Source organism: Papaver somniferum, chromosome 2, assembly GCF_003573695.1.
Source record: "Papaver somniferum cultivar HN1 chromosome 2, ASM357369v1, whole genome shotgun sequence".
Classification (NCBI taxonomy): Eukaryota; Viridiplantae; Streptophyta; class Magnoliopsida; order Ranunculales; family Papaveraceae; genus Papaver; species Papaver somniferum.
This window is the reverse complement of record NC_039359.1, coordinates 72,180,176-72,198,225: the sequence shown is the minus strand read 5'-3', so window position 1 is coordinate 72,198,225 and position 18,050 is coordinate 72,180,176. Positions and strand designations below refer to the sequence as shown.

Genomic DNA, 18,050 nt, shown 5'->3' with positions numbered 1-18,050 from the left:
TCCAACTATTCGGTTTATTCTTGTGGTAGATTAGATTGATTAGTTGTGTAGATCGGCATCAATACAATTCTTTGTGATTAAAAGTATTGATTGCAAAATATTAACAACTACTTCGGTAGTTGATAATAAGATAGATCTAAGAACCTGACGAAGGAGTTTATTGAGATAAACAGAAGAGCCTTTGTCGAACTCATATCACTTGGTTGAAAAGAGTTGTTCCCAAACAGATTTGTTGTTCCTTTACTGTTTGGAATGCGAACCAAATGAATTGTTCCAAGTACGTCACTTATTACAGGTCGGAGGCGTGGGAATACAGACGTGACTAGGTGAACTATAGGTTTAGTTGCTTGGTTTCAACTATACTAAGTTGGTTGATTTTGTATAACGGTTTAATACTGAGAGTATTCAATTCTGGACAAGGTCCCGGGGTTTTTCTGCATTTTCGGTTTCCTCGTTAACAAAATCTTGTTGTGTCATTTACTTTTATTTTCCTCAATTATAATTGTTGTTATTATAATTTAACGTAAATTACACAAACGTTAATTCTTATTTACTTGTCCTATTGTGTTTGGTTAAGTCCGAACCTTTTATCAAGTAAACATACTTCGTTGTTGTATTGTCTCGATCTCATATCCATAGACGATCACACGAAGTGTGAACCGATTTGTTATTGTCTCGACTCAGTCCATAGACAATCATTTTCGGAGAAAGGACTTATAGGTGAAAAAGTTTTAGATTAAGGTATATTTGAGTACCCTCGTCTTTTCAATTGGTATCAGAGCCGACAAACACAAAAAAAATCTAACAGTCTTGAGGATTTAGTTGAGTCGTGTAAAGTATTTTGATCCGCTAGCGGATTTGGTTGATCCATGCGGTATTAGTTGACACGCACGATGCATGTCAATTCGCAGTGAACAAACCAGCAAAATTATCTGGTTGGACACTCGATTTTAAAATTTGTTGACTCCGTATTGGTATAAAGACTTGTTCACTCTACAGAGCGGCCCTAGCTAACTGGCCTACTCGGGAAGGACTTGCAATCCAATCTGATCAGAATAGTAATTTCAGTGGAGGACCCAATGTGCAACAGGGTGCGCAATCCGATGCAGAGTAATTTGTTAAACTCTTAAATCAGTTCATTCATTTTTGTATTAATAAAGTAAGAAAATAAATCAATCGTTCGCAATAGAGCTGTTAGTTATAATACCACGTCCGTGACAGGATATCAAAACCCCTACCATGCTACTGAGCAACAAAATAAAAATAAAAATAAGAAATAGAAAGTGGAAGAAAAATTTGGTTGGTTTCCAGCACGTTTCCTATCCTGGATTCTTAGGAGCCAAGCGCGCCATATGCTGACACACTGACGACTGTTGCCCGCTTGCGGGGGCCAAGCTAATCGCCCATCAGTCCTTATTAAAGTAAAGTTAGCACTGAGTGTCGGAGGTTAATCAATCCTTAATTATTATTATTCCATAAACTCATATAAATAGAGTTTGAGTATTACAGAAAATCTGGTATTCTCCCAGAATATTATGGTAACTAAATATCTCTAAATATATCATCTCTAAATATAATATATTGTCTATTACACCCCCTTAGTCGTAACGGGAGAGGAGCACACGTTAAGACTAGAACGGAAACGAACAAACAATACTCGAGGAAGGCCCTTGGTGAAGATATCTGCATATTGACTGTCAGAAGGGATGTGCAAGACATGAATGTTACCGATACGTACACGCTCACGTACAAAATGAATATCAATCTCCACATGTTTAGTGCGTTGGTGCTGGACAGGATCCCCAGTCATGTAAATGGCACTAATGTTATCACAGTAGACAATAGTGGCACGTCGTAACGGGATGTGAAGCTCGAGAAGTAAATTGCGTAACCAAGTAGTCTCAGCAACAGCATTGGCAACTCCTCTGTATTCGGCCTCCGCACTAGAACGAGATACAGTAGCTTGTCGTTTGGATGACCAAGATATCAGGTTGTCTCCAAGAAAAATGCAGTAGCCAGAGGTCGACCGACGAGAATCCGGACAACCCGCCCAGTCAGCATCAGAGTACGCAGTCAAACCAGTAACAGTGGAAGCGGACAGAAATAAACCGTGATCAAGAGTGCCCTGAAGATACCTGAGAATGCGTTTAATAGCCTGCATATGTGATTCCCTAGGGTCATGCATAAATAAGCAAACCTGCTGCACGGCATAAGAAATGTCGGGGAGGGTGAAAGTCAGGTATTGAAGAGCTCCGGCCAGACTTCTGTATAATGTTGGATCCTTGAGTGCAGGGCCAAATGTAGTACTGAGCTTCGGTTGTGTATCAACTGGAGTAGCGACTGGGTTGCAGTTCGTCATCGATGCACGAGCAATAATATCCTGTGCATATGAAGACTGTGACAGAAACAATCCTGAATCTGAGCGGGTCACAGTGATACCCAGAAATTGGTGTAACGCACCAAGATCAGTCATAGCAAATTCACGTTTCATTAACTCAATGAAACGACCTAGAAGGGCATCAGTAGAAGCGGTTAAAACAATATCATCCACATATAGTAATAAGTATGCAGTTTCCGAACCAGAGTGATAAACAAATAGTGAGGAATCACAAACACTTCCACGAAACCGCAACCAATAATAAATTGTGCAAAACGTTGAAACCATGCCCGAGGTGCTTGTTTAAGTCCATAAAGAGATCGACGAAGGCGGCAAACATAATCGGGATGAGCGGAATCAACAAAACCCGGTGGTTGATGCATATAAACCGTTTCAGCTAGGTCACCATGAAGAAAAGCATTTTTAACGTCCAGCTGACGAATACCCCAAGAACGTGATGTTGCTATACTGAGCACAGTACGTATAGTCGCTGGTTTAACAACCGGACTAAACGTTTCAAAACAATCAACTCCAACCTGTTGAGACTTGCCATTGGCTACTAGACGAGCCTTGTACCGCTGCAAGGTGCCATCAGCGTGAAACTTGTGACGGAAGAGCCACATCGACCGAATGATATGGGCGTTCCTGGGGCGAGGAACTAGTAGCCAAGTGCCGGTCTTAATCATAGCAAGGTATTCGTTCCACATGGCAGCATTCCAGTTAGGGTCTCGAAGAGCATAAAGATAAGAACGTGGAAGAGGGGAAATTGGAGAGTTGGACTGGACATGAAGGTTCAGTCGCTGAATGGGGCGGAAAATGCCACGGGAAGCCCTAGTAGTTGGGCGAGTAGCTGTTGGAAGAAGTGGGCTGGAAGGGGAGGTCGGAGGGAGTGGGCTGGAGGGGTTGGACGGGGCATTGATGGGCTGTGGAGAGGAGACCGTGTTGGGCTGCACGGTAATGGGCTGGGTAAGGGAGGACGGTGGAGAGTCATGGGTAGTGGGCTCAGCAAAAGTGGGCTGGGAAGGACGAGTTGGCTTGGAAGGATGAGTGGGCTCGGAAGAAAGAGTGGGCTCAGTGGGAGTGGGCTGGGAAGGACGAGATTGGCGTCGATGAGGGGGAGAGTACAGCTTTGGCTGTAGGTTTGAGACGACTGGGCGTGTCAACAGGGACGGAGAAGGATGGAGATGGATGAGTATTAGGAGAGGCTACAGGAGGGGATATGTGGAGGAGTCTAGGAAGGAGTAAAGAGGATGGATTTGTGGGTCTTGAGAAGGGGAAGAGTAGAGAGAGGGACTTGAAAAAGGGAAGATGGTTTCATCAAATGTGACATGTCTTGAAATGATGAATTTGTTTGTGGAAATGTCAAGACAACGATAACCACGATGATTAGATGGAAAACCAAGAAAGACACACCTAGTGGAACGAGGAGCAAGTTTGTGTGGTGTTGTGGAAGAAAGATTAGGGTAGCAAAGACAACCAAAGATGCGAAGATGATCATATGTGGGTTGGCGTCTATATAAGACGGACACCGGAGATTGGAAGCGGAGAATTTTAGTGGGAAGAATGTTGTGTAAGTAGACGGCCATAAGAAGAGAATAGACCCAATATTTATGAGGAACGGAGGCATGGGTCATTAGGGTACGGGTGATATCATTGATTCGGCGAATCATGCGTTCCGCCTTACCATTTTGAGAGGATGTATGAGGACAAGAGAAGCGAAATACTAAGCCGTTTTGACTAGCAAAATTATGAAAAGAGGAATTGTCAAATTCGCGACCCATGTCGCATTGGAATGACTTAATTTGGCGTTCAAATTGAGTTTGAACAAAAGAACGGAATTCCAAAAATTTGGTGAAGACTTGGGATTTGAGTTTTAGTGGAAAAACCCATATATAATTAGTGAAATCATCCAATAAGAGAAGATAATAACGAAAACCCGTGTCTAAATTCAACGGAGATGTCCATAAATCACTATGAATAATATCAAAAGGAGCAGCACTAGTAGAATGAGAGTCATAAAAGGGAAGACGAACATGTTTGCTAAGTTGACAAGAATGACAAAGATTGGGGGAAAGATTCTTATTACGTTTAATAAAAGACTTTGTGCGTAAAGCATCTAAGATAGCCCCGCCAGGGTGGCCGAGGCGATTATGCCAAACGTCAGGTGAGCAGACGGCAAGAGAGAATTGGTGAGGTAGTGGCGAAAGGGAGGAATGCACGGCAGAAGTGGTGATGGGATAAAGCTCCCCAGAACTATCACATCGGAGAATAGTCTTCCTCGAATTCAAATCCTTCACAGAAAAACCATAAGGATCAAATTCAACAGACACATGATTATCAGTGGTAAATTTACGAACAGAGATTAAGTTTTTGATGATGGAAGGAACGACAAGAGTATTTTTGAGATGAAGGGTGTGAGATGGAAGATCTATGAACCTAGAGCCACTAGCAGTTGCCGGAATGCTGCTGCCATTACCCACTAAGATAGACCGCACATTGCTCGAAGGAAAAACATTATGTAAAGTACCTGGATCCGAGGTGATGTGTGATGTTGCGCCAGTGTCCATGTAGAAGTCATCATCAGGCGCTCGAATGCTCATGGAGCTGTATGCTTCGGCAATATCCGATGGTTGAAGGTATTTCGTTGTAGGAGTGACGTAAGCTTGTGGTGAACGGGCTGCTGAGAAGGTGCGTCCGCGACCACGGCCACGCCCACGGAACTGACGACCTCGGCCACGACCAGAGAGATGATGCTGCTGACTCCAGTAAGGTACAGCAGGGTATGGGCTTGGGGGAGACGTCCATTGGGGAGCCCAGTTGGGTGCAGTAGGGTGACGTCTTGGGCCTGGTGGAGTTGGCAGAAGAGCAGCTTGGTGGCCCATCAGGGAAATGGGCTTGGAACGCTGGTGGGCAGACGCTGAGTGAAAACTGCTGGTGATGGAAGAAGAAGTAGCAGGTGAACGCTAGTTGTTGGCATCCGCAAGGGCAGTATGGGAGCTGTAGTTTGATTGCAGTTCACGGCGAATCTCCTCAGTGCGTAATTGAGAGCGAGCAGTGTCAAAAGATGGCATCGATTGTTGGATGAAGGAGGCAACAATATTGTATTCCTCTGGAAGTCCATTGACAAGTTGTATAACCAAACGTTTCTCATCCATTGGAAAATCAAGATCACTTAGTCGATTCGAAAGTGCCTGTAGCTTATCACAATAATCATCAACATTGTTACAATCAACAAATCTTAGATTCACGAACTTACTTTCTAGGTTAGCGGCACGGCTTCCTTTGTTGTCTTGGAAAAGAATTTTAAGATGATTCCATAACTCTTTCGCAGTTTTACCAGTTTTGAGAACTGTTAGCATCAAATCTTTGGCCATGGTGGAGAACATCCATTGACGGCAGAGTGCATCAAGTTGTAGTATAGTGGCAGCATCAAGATCTGGTGGTGGAGCGGAATCGTCAATAAGAAAAAGGAGGTTGTGTGCTTGTAGATGAAGTTGGAAAAGGAAAACCCATGAAGAATATTCATCTTGTTTGATATCTAGAGTAATATGGATCAAAACTTTGATGTTAGAAACGGCGAAAGCCGGATGTAAGGATTTTTTGTCACTTGCCATGGATGATTATTGGTAATTTAGAGAAAGAAGAAGATGGATCGAGGTTGGCCTCGTGATACCATGTCGGAGGTTAATCAATCCTTAATTATTATTATTCCATAAACTCATATAAATAGAGTTTGAGTATTACAGAAAATCTGGTATTCTCCCAGAATATTATGGTAACTAAATATCTCTAAATATATCATCTCTAAATATAATATATTGTCTATTACTGAGCATCCCAACTAGTTTAAGACCAGAGAGGAGATAAATGCCGAGTGATTGGTATTATTTAGTGATATTTCCCGATCACAGATGACGTGCATCTTAGTCAGTAAGATAAAAATTTGAGTAAACTATCTCTGTAATCTGCATGCAAAGGAGTTGCTGAATCATTTTGACCAGTGTTCCCTACTGGAATTCAAGTTCATACTTATACACTGGTTTTCATGTCTTAGACTTGAGTAAATGTTACTTGTGAAGCATTTCAAAAATGGAAGGTAAATAATTTTTGAATTTCTATTAATGGGTTCTTTCTCTTCTTCTTTTAGTATGTTGTTGGTGTATTGAATTTTGAGAAATAAAAATTTCCGATTTTTTGATTGATTTTAGTAAGAATTCGTCAAGCTCTTTGAAATTTGATTTTATGTTTTTAGTGTCCTACTTTGAGTTTCTTATGCTTGTAATAATGTCTACAGTTTGAAATGATAACAATATTAGGGTCTTTCTGTTCCTTCTATGTAATGCTGATTTCTGTCCAACATTGATGTTTCTTGCTTGTTTGATTTTAGAGACAAATTCTTTTTTTTTTTTTTTGATAAAGAAGAGATTTATTAAGAGAAGAAGGAAGTACTCATCTGTTATTTGCTTATCACATGTTTTCTTTGATATGTTATGTTGCTTACCGGAAAATGGCCTTGTAAATCCATTCAGTAATAATATGCATGATTCGAAAAATCACTGTCTTGCGAATCCGTTCAGTAAATTCTTATTCTTGTTTCTTGTCTGGATACAGGGGAATTCTCTTGGATCTGCGGAGGAGAATTCAGTTGGGGATCGTCGTGCACTCACGCTGCAATAATTGATGGTTTAAATCTTTTATTTATCATTTCCCTATCTTTGTTGTGGATTATTGGTTATTTCAGGAAGCAAATCATCCGTGGTAATAATACTAGAACGGATTGGTTACTAGTAGTTGTTTCGGTATATTGTGCTGTTAATGCCATTGCACATTTTAGTGTTTCTCTATAGGGTGCACTTCAGAAAGACCCGTTAATAGATTTTAGTTGGGCAGTTTATTTCGTTAGGGGGTTAATATGGATTTTCATATCACTCCCCCTCATTGTGCCGCTGATCAAATGGGCAAGCGTTTTGATTTTAGTCTGGTGGATATCCTTTTCGTTACTAAATTCTATACAGTATGTGGAAACCTTAGTGAAAAACGAGAAGATAGGAATCCTTGATTTGGTTTCATGGTTTGTAAATTTGTTACTTCTATTTTATGCTTTGGCGCATTATAGACGGCTGCTAGTTTCAGAATATAATCACGATGAGGCTTTGTCAGAGCCACTACTAAATGCAAAAGGTGAAACTAACAGATCAGGATTAGGAAATGCTAATTTGTTTAGCAAGTTAACATTTTCTTGGCTCAACTCTTTGATGTCGAGAGGTCATATAAAACCATTAGTACTAGAAGAAATACCTAATCTTGTCCCAGAAGATGAAGCTTTTACTGCTTACCAGGCGTTCTTTCATGCTTGGGAGCTTCTACGGAGCCAAAATAGCTCCGAAAATAATAGTAATCCGGTTCTTCGGGCACTAGCTAAAGTTTACTTCAAAGAGATGATACTTGTAGGAATCTTTGCATTTCTTAGGACCCTCTCGGTTGTAGTTTCTCCTCTGCTACTTTATGCCTTTGTAAATTATGCAACCCATAAAGAAGAAAAATTTGTCTCACGGCGTTTCACTAGTTGGTATGTTAGTCATTGTCAAGGTTACAGAATCTTTATCTCAGAGGCATTGGTACTTTAGCTCAAGAAGGTTCGGTATGAGGATGAGATCCGCTCTAATGGTGGCGGTTTATCAAAAGCAACTAAAGCTTTCTAGTTTGGGTCGAAAAAAACACTCAACTGGGGAAATAGTTAATTACATTGCAGTTGATGCTTATCGAATGGGTGAATTCCCGTTCTGGTTCCATTCTTCATGGACTTACGCAGTTCAATTGTTTCTTGCTATTGGAGTACTTTTCAGAATAGTTGGTTTGGGGGCTCTTCCTGGTTTAGTTCCTCTCTTTGTATGTGCAATTTTAAATGTGCCCTTTGCAAAGATGCTTCAGACTTATCAAACACAATTTATAAGATGAATGATTAAGAGCCACTTCTGAGGTTCTAAACAATATGAAGATCATCAAATTACAATCATGGGAAGACAATTTCAAAATTTTGGTCGAGTCCCTCCGAGATAGGGAGTTCAAATGGTTGTCAAAGTCACAACTTCTGAAATCTTATGGGACTGCACTCTACTGGATGTCACCCACATTGATTCTTCAGTAGTCTTTCTTGGATGTGTATTTCTGAAAAGTGCTTCTTTGAATGCCAGCACCATCTTTACAATTCTTGCAACGCTGAGGACCATGTCGGAACCTGTCAGGATGATTCCTGAGGCTCTTTCTGCGACAATTCAAGTCAAGGTTTCGTTAGATCGCCTTAATAGGTTTTTGTTAGACGATGAGCTCACTAATGAAAACATTGTGAAGAAGAATCAACAGCAGAACTGTGGTTTCGATATTTTAATAAAGTCTGGTGTTTTCAGTTGGGAGCTAGATTTAGCCGTTCCAACCTTGAGATGTGTTGATTTTGCGGTAAAAAGAGGACAGAAAATTGCTGTTTGTGGACCTGTTGGTGCTGGAAAATCTTCTTTCTTGTGCGCCATATTGGGGGAAGTACCGAAGATCTCAGGATCAGTGAGTGACACTAGAACTTTTAGTTTTATAAATTCAGAATGGTTGAAGTCTGCCTTTATTAACAGTAGTTTTACTTGTTGTTTGTAGGTGGATGTACTTGGGTCTATCGCCTATGTATCACAAATATCCTGGATACAGAGCGGAACGATTCGTGATAATATACTGTTTGGACAGCCGATGGACAAAGGCAGATACATTAAGGCCATAAAAGCATGCGCAATTGATAAAGATATTGAAAATTTCAACCATGGTGATCTTACAGAAATTGGTCAGAGAGGGCTAAACATGAGTGGAGGTCAAAAACAACGGATTCAACTCGCTAGAGCTGTCTATAATGATGCTGATATCCATCTCCTTGACGACCCATTTAGTGCTGTTGATGCACATACAGCTTCCACTCTTTTCAACGTGAGTCCATTAGTTCTCTTGTTTTCGTTGTAATATTGACTGCTCTCTGTTTACATACTAATCAAAAGAGAATTTCATGAACTGTGTGTACAATTTTACGCGTAGATTATGTGTCAAATGTTAATTTGACTTACGATATCTGAATGATGTACTTTCAGGATTGTGTCATGGCAGCTCTTGAAAAGAAGACTGTCATTTTAGTGACACACCAAGTCGAGTTTCTTTCTGAAGTTGATAAAATATTGGTAATTGGTTTTACCTCTAAACGCATTTAGTTGTTATTTTTTTTTCATAATATATAAATAATGATATTTTCTCAATCTTTTTCAGGTTATGGAAGGTGGAAAAATGACTCAATCAGGAACATATGAGGCGCTTCTAACTGTTGGGACAGCATTTGAACAGCTTGTTAGTGCCCATAAGAATTCAATGGCAGAAATTGACCCTGCAAAATGTGGAAACAAGGATAAACTTGAAAAGTTGGAGTCAAATACGTCTGAGGAGTCTAACTATTCCTTGGTCATAAAAGATAATAATGATGATGAGATCTCAATGAAGGGTATGCCAGGGATTCAGTTGACAGAGGAGGAAGAGAGGGAGAGTGGAGACGTTGGGTGGAAACCATTTTACGATTATATCATCGTGTCTAAGGGATTACTTTTTCTTGGTTTATCTACGTTATCTCAGATTCTTTTCGTTTGTTTCCAAGTTGCTTCTACTTATTGGTTAGCTATTGCCATAAATGTTCCTAGTGTGAACAATAACATGTTAGTTGGAGTTTACGCAGGGATCTCAGCTTTGAGTACATTTTTCGTATATTTAAGAACCTATTTCGCAGCCAGATTAGGACTGAAGGCTTCAAAATCCTTCTTCTATGGTCTCACCAATTCCGTGTTTAAGGCTCCTATGCTCTTCTTCGATTCAACCCCGATTGGAAGGATTTTAACACGGGTAAGATATACTCCGTTGGTATATTCTCTTACCAAGTTATGTATTAATATGTACATCTCTTATTATTGTAGGTATCATCAGATTTGAGTGTGTTGGATTTCGACATACCTTTTTCTATTTCACTTGTAATTGCACCTTTCGTTGAGATTATAGCAACCATTTGCATAATGGCCTTGGTGACATGGCCAGTTCTCATTGTGGCTGTTCTCACGATGGCAGCTGTAAAATATGTTCATGTGGATCACAATCACATATCGACTCTTTTATGTTATGGTTTTGTTGACAACTGAATTTTGACAGTGTCATTGTGTTATAATGAAGGGTTACTATCAAGCCTCTGCAAGGGAGTTAATTAGAATTAATGGAACTACTAAAGCTCCTGTTATGAACTATGCAGCTGAGACATCGTTAGGAGTTGTCACAGTAAGAGCTTTTTCTATAACCGGCAGGTTCTTTGATAGTTATCAGAAGCTCATCGACACAGATGCTAAACTCTTATTTCATTCTAATGCTGCTATGGAGTGGTTAGTTGTAAGAGTTGAAGCGCTCCAGAATTTGACATTGTTTACGGCAGCTCTTCTCCTTGTTTTGCTTCCTCAGGGTACCGTAAACCCAGGTATTAATTTATAAACCATAACGATTCTTCATTACTAATTTGAATATCATATTCATAGCGAGAGTTGTTTCAGGTTTCGTGGGGCTCTCTTTATCCTATGCTTTGGCGCTTACCGGCACCCAAGTTTTTCTGGCTCGGTGGTACTGCAACTTTTCTAACTACATTATTTCTGTTGAGCGAATAAAACAATTTATGCATGTACCATCAGAGCCTTCAGCTATTGTTGATGACCAAAGACCGCCACCTTCGTGGCCCTCTAAAGGAAGGATAGACTTGGAAAATCTTAAGGTGAGTATTATCATACTTTAATAAAACGTCCCAAGGCGAAAAAATGTGAGCAAATTTATTTTTCTGAGCGCCTAACACAACATAACTGTATATGGTAACTTTAGTTATTTCTAGAACTCATATTAATGTTGTAAAACTCGTACTCATATGCAACAATCTTCCATGATGGTTATAGATAAAGTATCGTCCAAATGCTCCTCTAGTTATTAAAGGAATCACTTGCGTTTTCAAAGAAGGGACAAGAGTGGGAGTTGTTGGTAGAACTGGAAGTGGAAAGACTACACTCATCAGTGCCTTGTTTCGCCTTGTAGAACCTGCAAGTGGGAAGATTCTTATCGATGGGTTAGATATTTGCTCAATGGGTCTAAAGGATTTAAGATTGAAGCTCAGTATAATTCCTCAGGAAGCGACTCTCTTTCGCGGAACTGTTCGAACTAATCGGGACCCTCTAGGCCTTTACTCTGACGAAGAGATATGGAACGTAAGAGAATATGTTTCATGTCAGTTTATGCGATTTTCATGTAATGTATCAACTTGTCACTATATAACCTCATTACACTGTTAATTGTAGGCTTTAGAGAAGTGCCAGCTAAAAGCTACAATCAGCGGTCTCCCTAACCATCTCGATGCGTCAGGTAAGATACTTATTTTGTAAATCCTTGCATTAAAATGGAGTTTGATTCTTATTCATATATTTACATTTTCCGTGGTCTCTTAATAGTGAGCGACGATGGTGATAATTGGAGTGCTGGTCAACGCCAGCTTTTTTGTCTTGGAAGAGTACTTCTCAAAAGGAACAAAATTCTAGTTCTAGATGAAGCAACTGCATCAATTGATTCTGCAACGGATGCTATTTTACTGAGAGTTATAAGGCAGGAGTTCAAAAACTGCACGGTCATAACAATAGCTCACAGAGTTCCCACTGTCACAGATAGTGACATGGTCATGGTCCTATCTTATGGTATGTGTACACTTACATCCTCGAATATTTCTTCATATAAAAACCACAAGTGATTATTATTTATGTCATTGCAGGAAACTTGATTGAATACGACGAACCTTCAAAACTCATGGGAAGTAATTCATACTTCTCTAAGCTTGTGAATGAATATTGGTCTAGTTGTAGGAGCAATTCTCTTCAAAGTCTTCAACACTACCAATGAAGAGTTGTAATGTGTATTCCATATCCTCATGGCCATCTGGCCATTTAAAGGGAGGTTGTTCTCCCCGTAGCATCGAACGTCCGAATAACCACGCGCATCAAGATTACATATTTATGTTGTTTCATAGAACTTTTCAAGTAACAAGTTGACACTATTTCTCCCATGCTTGTTTCATTATACTAAACGGCTCGAAGATCTTAGATGATCTAAGATCGCCATATTGATCGCTTTATGCTTCTCACCATTATAGCACATTAAACATCCAATTGGTCAGAAGGACAAGAAACAAAGAAGAAAAAATTATTAGAATAACTCCAATGGGACTTTACAATTGCGCAGTGAGATCCTCTCTTAGTCTTAAATGTAAACCTTTGTTTTGACTTGAAATATGGAGAAATTAGCAGATGGATTGTTTCAATTCATCGAAAAATGGTGATTTGTGAAAGATATTGATGTCGTTTGCAGTTTAAGAGTTTCCTCAGCCGAAGTGAATACTATTGACACCAATCTGCCATTCAAAGATAAGCATATTTGATTTCCGTTTAGATCAAAGATCAAGGTGTGGAAATATGTTTGTAATAGACAAATCTAGCAAACCTCACAAATCTGGAACTTACGACTCTCAAAGAGCATCCAAGTTCCTTAACCACCTCTCAAGAATAATCGTCGAAAGATCAACTAAGATCAGTCTTTAAATATCTACTTTGAGGAATCGTAAAGTCTGAGACGAAGAGAACTTTAATTGTGATTAATATCTATCTTGTCTAAAAGAGATTACGGTAACAGAAAAGCAAGATCAGTATTCACGAACTATCAAGGTATAGTCGTGCCTGGCTTCACGAAACCCCAAACCGAAGTCTTTTAATCGTAGACCTAAAGGTCAATACAAGACGACTCTATAACCAACTAGGACACAAAGTTTCAGAGATTAATTTTCCCAGTTGATAGAGATGCTTTATTTATAGTTTTCAAAGATCATGATTAGCTTAGAATTCAAGCTAATATAACTTGAGTATCAAACAAACAATTTAGGTGTTCAAAATAAATTAGAAGACTATACACATAGGTTCGGTTATGAGACCAGATATAATGACTGTCCAGTTTGGCAAGTTAGCCAAAGAGCTGAAAGTTATTTGATGTTTATTTAAACACCTAAGAAATGATCATGCTACAAACACATAAGTGTTTAAGTAATCAATGAAGTCTTACAAGTGTCACTAGTAGAAAATAGAACTTCCGCGACTGTCGGGACACGTCATATACCCGAGTTAAACTACCCGTATTAACCATCTCTGATGGGGTCGCTGATAAAGCGTTTTATTTTTGTATGACCCTAAGCCGTGGGTTTCTGAATAGCGACCGATCTGAACCGTATCTAAGTACCGATCCATTATATCAATAGCAGATTTAAATTATAATATAAAAAAAGATTCAGATTTGCTGAAATGCCTGAATGGCTGAATCAGAAATAATCTGACTGCATCAAATGAAACTCAGATTGAAGTCAAATTAAACTCAAATTAAAGTCAAGTCAAATGGAATTCAAATTGAAGTCAAATGGAAATCAAACTGAAAGTCAAATGGAAACCAAACTGAAAGTCAAATGGAACTTCAAGTTTAAGTCAAACTCAAAATGAGAATCCAACATTCATTCATTCAATCCATTGGGTTTAAATTACACAAAAAAGGGACGAAATTCTGAGTCCAGAACAATACATGTCCAAGCTAGCAAGTTCTAAGATTAAACAACAACATGCGCTAATAGACAATTGATTAAACAACAAAACGATACTCCGATGATGAGCCTACACTCACCTGCAACAAAAAAGTTTTCAATATCAGTTGACCAAAATAAACTTGGACAGTACGATACAGTTTTAATTATAACACAATGAGTCACTTATCAGCATTCACTCAGTTCTCAAACAAGCCAGATCAAGATGGAATATAAGTAACTCTAGGATTAAGATATGTTATAAGAATCTATATGAGCTTATTTACAAGCCAGATCACAAGTCACAGATAAATAAAAACAATTGATGTGATAGCAAAGCTTATTTATCAAGTCAATTACAGTATTAGAATTATACAGGCTGCAGGTCAACAATCACAGATAGATACCAAAGAAACTTATGTGCTTTCAGTGACAGATAACTTTATTCAATAGGTTTTGAATCACGACAAATTGTATCCGACAACAGGGTAGTAGATGGAGATACTAACTAAGGCTCAGTAACTGCATTTTTGATATATTGTGTACTCCAGCATGAATAAGCGAAGTACATAACTAAGTATAAGAGGCTCCTATTGAAACAACAAACTCTTTAAGGATAAATAACACAAGCGAAAAGCTTCAAATGCAATCAAAATGCAAATATAAGACTCAGTACAATAGAATATATACAACGTAAGTAAGTGTTTTATAACAGAACTTTCACAGTAAACACCATGGAAAAAGTTGGACCAATAGCCGGTCATGTTAATAGAAAACAACATCATCGGATGAACTATAGGACAAGTTATGTCCAAATGAGCTATATTAATTGAGAATAACTTTTAAAAAACTCGAAAAGCTATGCAGTGAGCCTATTACCTGGTCAAGTTAAGTTAAGCTATGCAGTGAACTTTACATGTCACAGATCAAAAATAACTTTGTATGCTTTCGCTCACAAGAAGCATACCAGACTAAGGTCTTAGTAATTCAAACTCAGATGGGGGTATAAGTAATGTAAAGGAATGCTTATCTTTCAAGTAAACTAGATGTACGTTGTAGTTTAATCTCAGCTCTTTCTTTGTGGATTATACCCAGGTGAGCAGCACAAGCATTTCCCGTATCGCTACCTTGTATTCTCCTTGATGTTAACTGCGTAATTCAGGTGTAAGTTTCTGATTTATAAGGAGACAAAAAAGAAAACTAACTAAACCATTTGGAGGAATCCCATTCCTTTATAGTTCACTAACCTTTCATGTAATAAGAACTCATTTGCAGTTCTCATTATAGTCTCCTTGTATTTCATTTCTCCTTGGTTACAGCAATCATACGCCATAACGCATAGCTACTAAATTTCATAAGTAAATACTACGAACTAACATAATTTCACCTGAACTGGATTATTTCCATTGAATTGGGTATTTCTCATAGTACGGGGAAATCCTAGTTCCGTTGTCACATTACAATTTGAACTGTTCTCTCTTGTAGCAGGTACTCAACCAAGTTGAGAGCTTTCCTGGTTATCATGAAACTCACTTGGGTTAGTTTTAAATTCAACACTAGGTTAAAGAGTCAATTAGCAGCGTAACCTTTAGAATCATAGATATCAACAAAAGAAGACATGTTTGTTAATACGGGACTTTCCAGTATGCAAACAACAAAAAGAAATCAAATTAATCAAGTGTTGGAGAAAATTAACTTTGAAACCTAACTTGTCTGAACCCAGTGCTTATCTCAAAGCTCTCTAATCATTTTCCAGCGTGAATGCAGCAACTCCAGGCTTGTTGTGTCGAATCAGAGCTGAAAGACATCCAAAGAAAACACATAAGAGGTCGAAAGTATTTCAAGTGATGCCAGTTAACATCAACCATCCTCAGTATACAGAATAGACAGGGTATATAACTTACATGATATTGCACCAAGAGATTTGTCTCGAACAGCAGGGGTTAAGAATATGGCCTTCGCCCTATCATAATGCCATTGGAGAACAAACTATCAATTACAGCTGCATTAGAATGAAATATCAAATATTTAATATAAGCAACGGTACTTAGACAAGGAACTAATTATTTTGCACCCAAATACTTGGACTAAGGAACTAATTATTCTCCACATACCTTCCAAAGTTCAAGATCAGTTGAAATTTTGAGTTGCTCAAACCTCGTTTCTTGGTACAGTTGTAAGATTTCTGGTAACAATAAGTCAGGTTTGTCTCTCTAGTCCTTGTATTTGTTAAGATTTGCAAGATGGTTTCTGGGTCTTTGCATTCTCAGCTTTCTCAGTTGGAAGATGCAAAAAGTATTTGATCACCTCTTCCAGAAAACCAATATTAACTTGTTGGCATACAATCCGGTACTGAATCAGTCCGTCCTTTGCAAACCGACCCCTCCTCATCTCATACTTGTCTACAAGAAAATCACTTTGAAAGATTAACAAAGCAACACAGAAACCTAGTCAACTTGGATAAAAAAAATATCATCATTCTAAATCAAGTTCGAACTAAGAATAACATCATACATGATCAGATACTAATATACGTACAAGCAATGAAGTATTCATTTTATAACTATCATGTTGTTAGAAACTGAAATCCCATTACATTTGACATCAACCAAAACACAATTACTTCAAAGAAAACCTATTACTCCATCATAATCACTGAAAACAGAACATGCTTGTACATTAACATCACCGAGCCAGTAATCCTTTCACATGAATTGAGACAAAATCAGTTAAACTGAACATATTACTTCATTACCTAGACCTTAATACATGATCCAAAGACTAAATCTAAACAAAAAAACCCCAACTTCAGTATCATGAAAACAACAAACATCACCCAAATACCAAAATCAGATAAAACTTTTACCTGATGAAGATGTTACTACAACTTAAGCTGTCTGACTGAGATCAAACAATAAATACCTGAAATCGAACAATAAATACAAATAATGGTTAAAACCCAATAAATAGATCCAACCAAAAAGAAAATCAAGTGGGAAGAAAATAAAAAAATTAAAACTCAAATTTTGTACCTGATGAAGTTTGTAAAATCAAACCCTAATAACGACCCCAAATTGAGAAATCAACCTGAACTCGAAAAAATGGTTAAATCAACCAAATCAACAAAAAAAAAAAAAAAAAAAAAAAAAAAACTCAAAAATTTGTACCTGTGAAGTTTGTAAAATCAATTCCTAATAACCGCACCAAATTGAGAAATCAACCTGGAATCAACCAATAATCGAACAATCATTAAAACCCAATGAAAAGAATCAACCATATCAACAAGTAAAGTTATAAGAAAAGAAAATAAAGAGAACATAAACTGAAACCTAACTGTACCTGATTTTTTTTGAAAAATCAAACCCTAACTTCACAAAATTCAGAGAGGTGGAAGATTTATCGAGTTCCTATTAGATTTTCAGATGAATGTTCATGGTGGACTTTGGTTCGTGGTGGTGTTCAAGGCAAAGGTATTTTCTGCTGCAGGTAGGATAGGGTTTGGGTGAAATGAACGATGTGAAGTGAAGAGAGAGAAATATAAGGTATTGTCTGCTTCGGATAAGGTTTGGGTGAAATGAATGAAGTGAAGTGAAGAGAGAGAAAGATAACGAGATATGTATAGTCTCAGAAACTACCAGATCCACATCGCAGATTGAGGGTCTTCGAACCGGTAGTTAAATGATGGCAAAATAGTAAATAAATTTTCTTATTCAGAGACGGTTAAATAAGCTCTCGGAATTTTTCTTTTTTTTATCATATCAGAGACCGCTATGTCTGGTCAACGGTCCAACTATCGGTAGTGAGGGTCTCGGATGTGGGTTATAAAAACCTCATTTTCCACTAGTGTGTTTAAGAGAGTTCTAGAAATGCTAAACATATTAAAATAATAAGTCTTTGAGCATATACTAAACATTGTCAGGATAGTTGGTACAACAATTTGCCAACTGTATCGCTTGTTCACGAGTCAGGGTGTTA

General features: G+C 38.3%; 1 long non-coding RNA gene and 1 pseudogene across 4 annotated transcripts; one reads left to right on the top strand and one right to left on the bottom strand.

The window, feature by feature from the left end:
• LOC113351369 overlaps positions 1-12,445 on the top strand; it is a 30,434-nt pseudogene extending 17,989 nt beyond the window's left edge.
• Positions 12,446-13,977: 1,532 nt separating this feature from the next.
• On the bottom strand, positions 13,978-17,645 carry LOC113348011. 4 transcript variants are annotated; one of them, XR_003359403.1, is made up of 9 exons: positions 17,415-17,645; positions 17,243-17,296; positions 17,108-17,162; positions 16,942-16,997; positions 16,190-16,477; positions 15,980-16,038; positions 15,772-15,872; positions 15,323-15,588; positions 13,978-15,224 (listed from the first exon to the last, which is right to left on the bottom strand). It is a non-coding gene; the product is annotated as an uncharacterized LOC113348011 (long non-coding RNA). The 4 variants fall into 4 exon arrangements; XR_003359402.1 differs by having other exon boundaries at positions 15,785-15,872; XR_003359404.1 differs by having other exon boundaries at positions 15,323-15,872; positions 15,980-16,077.
• Positions 17,646-18,050: the final 405 nt, after the last annotated feature.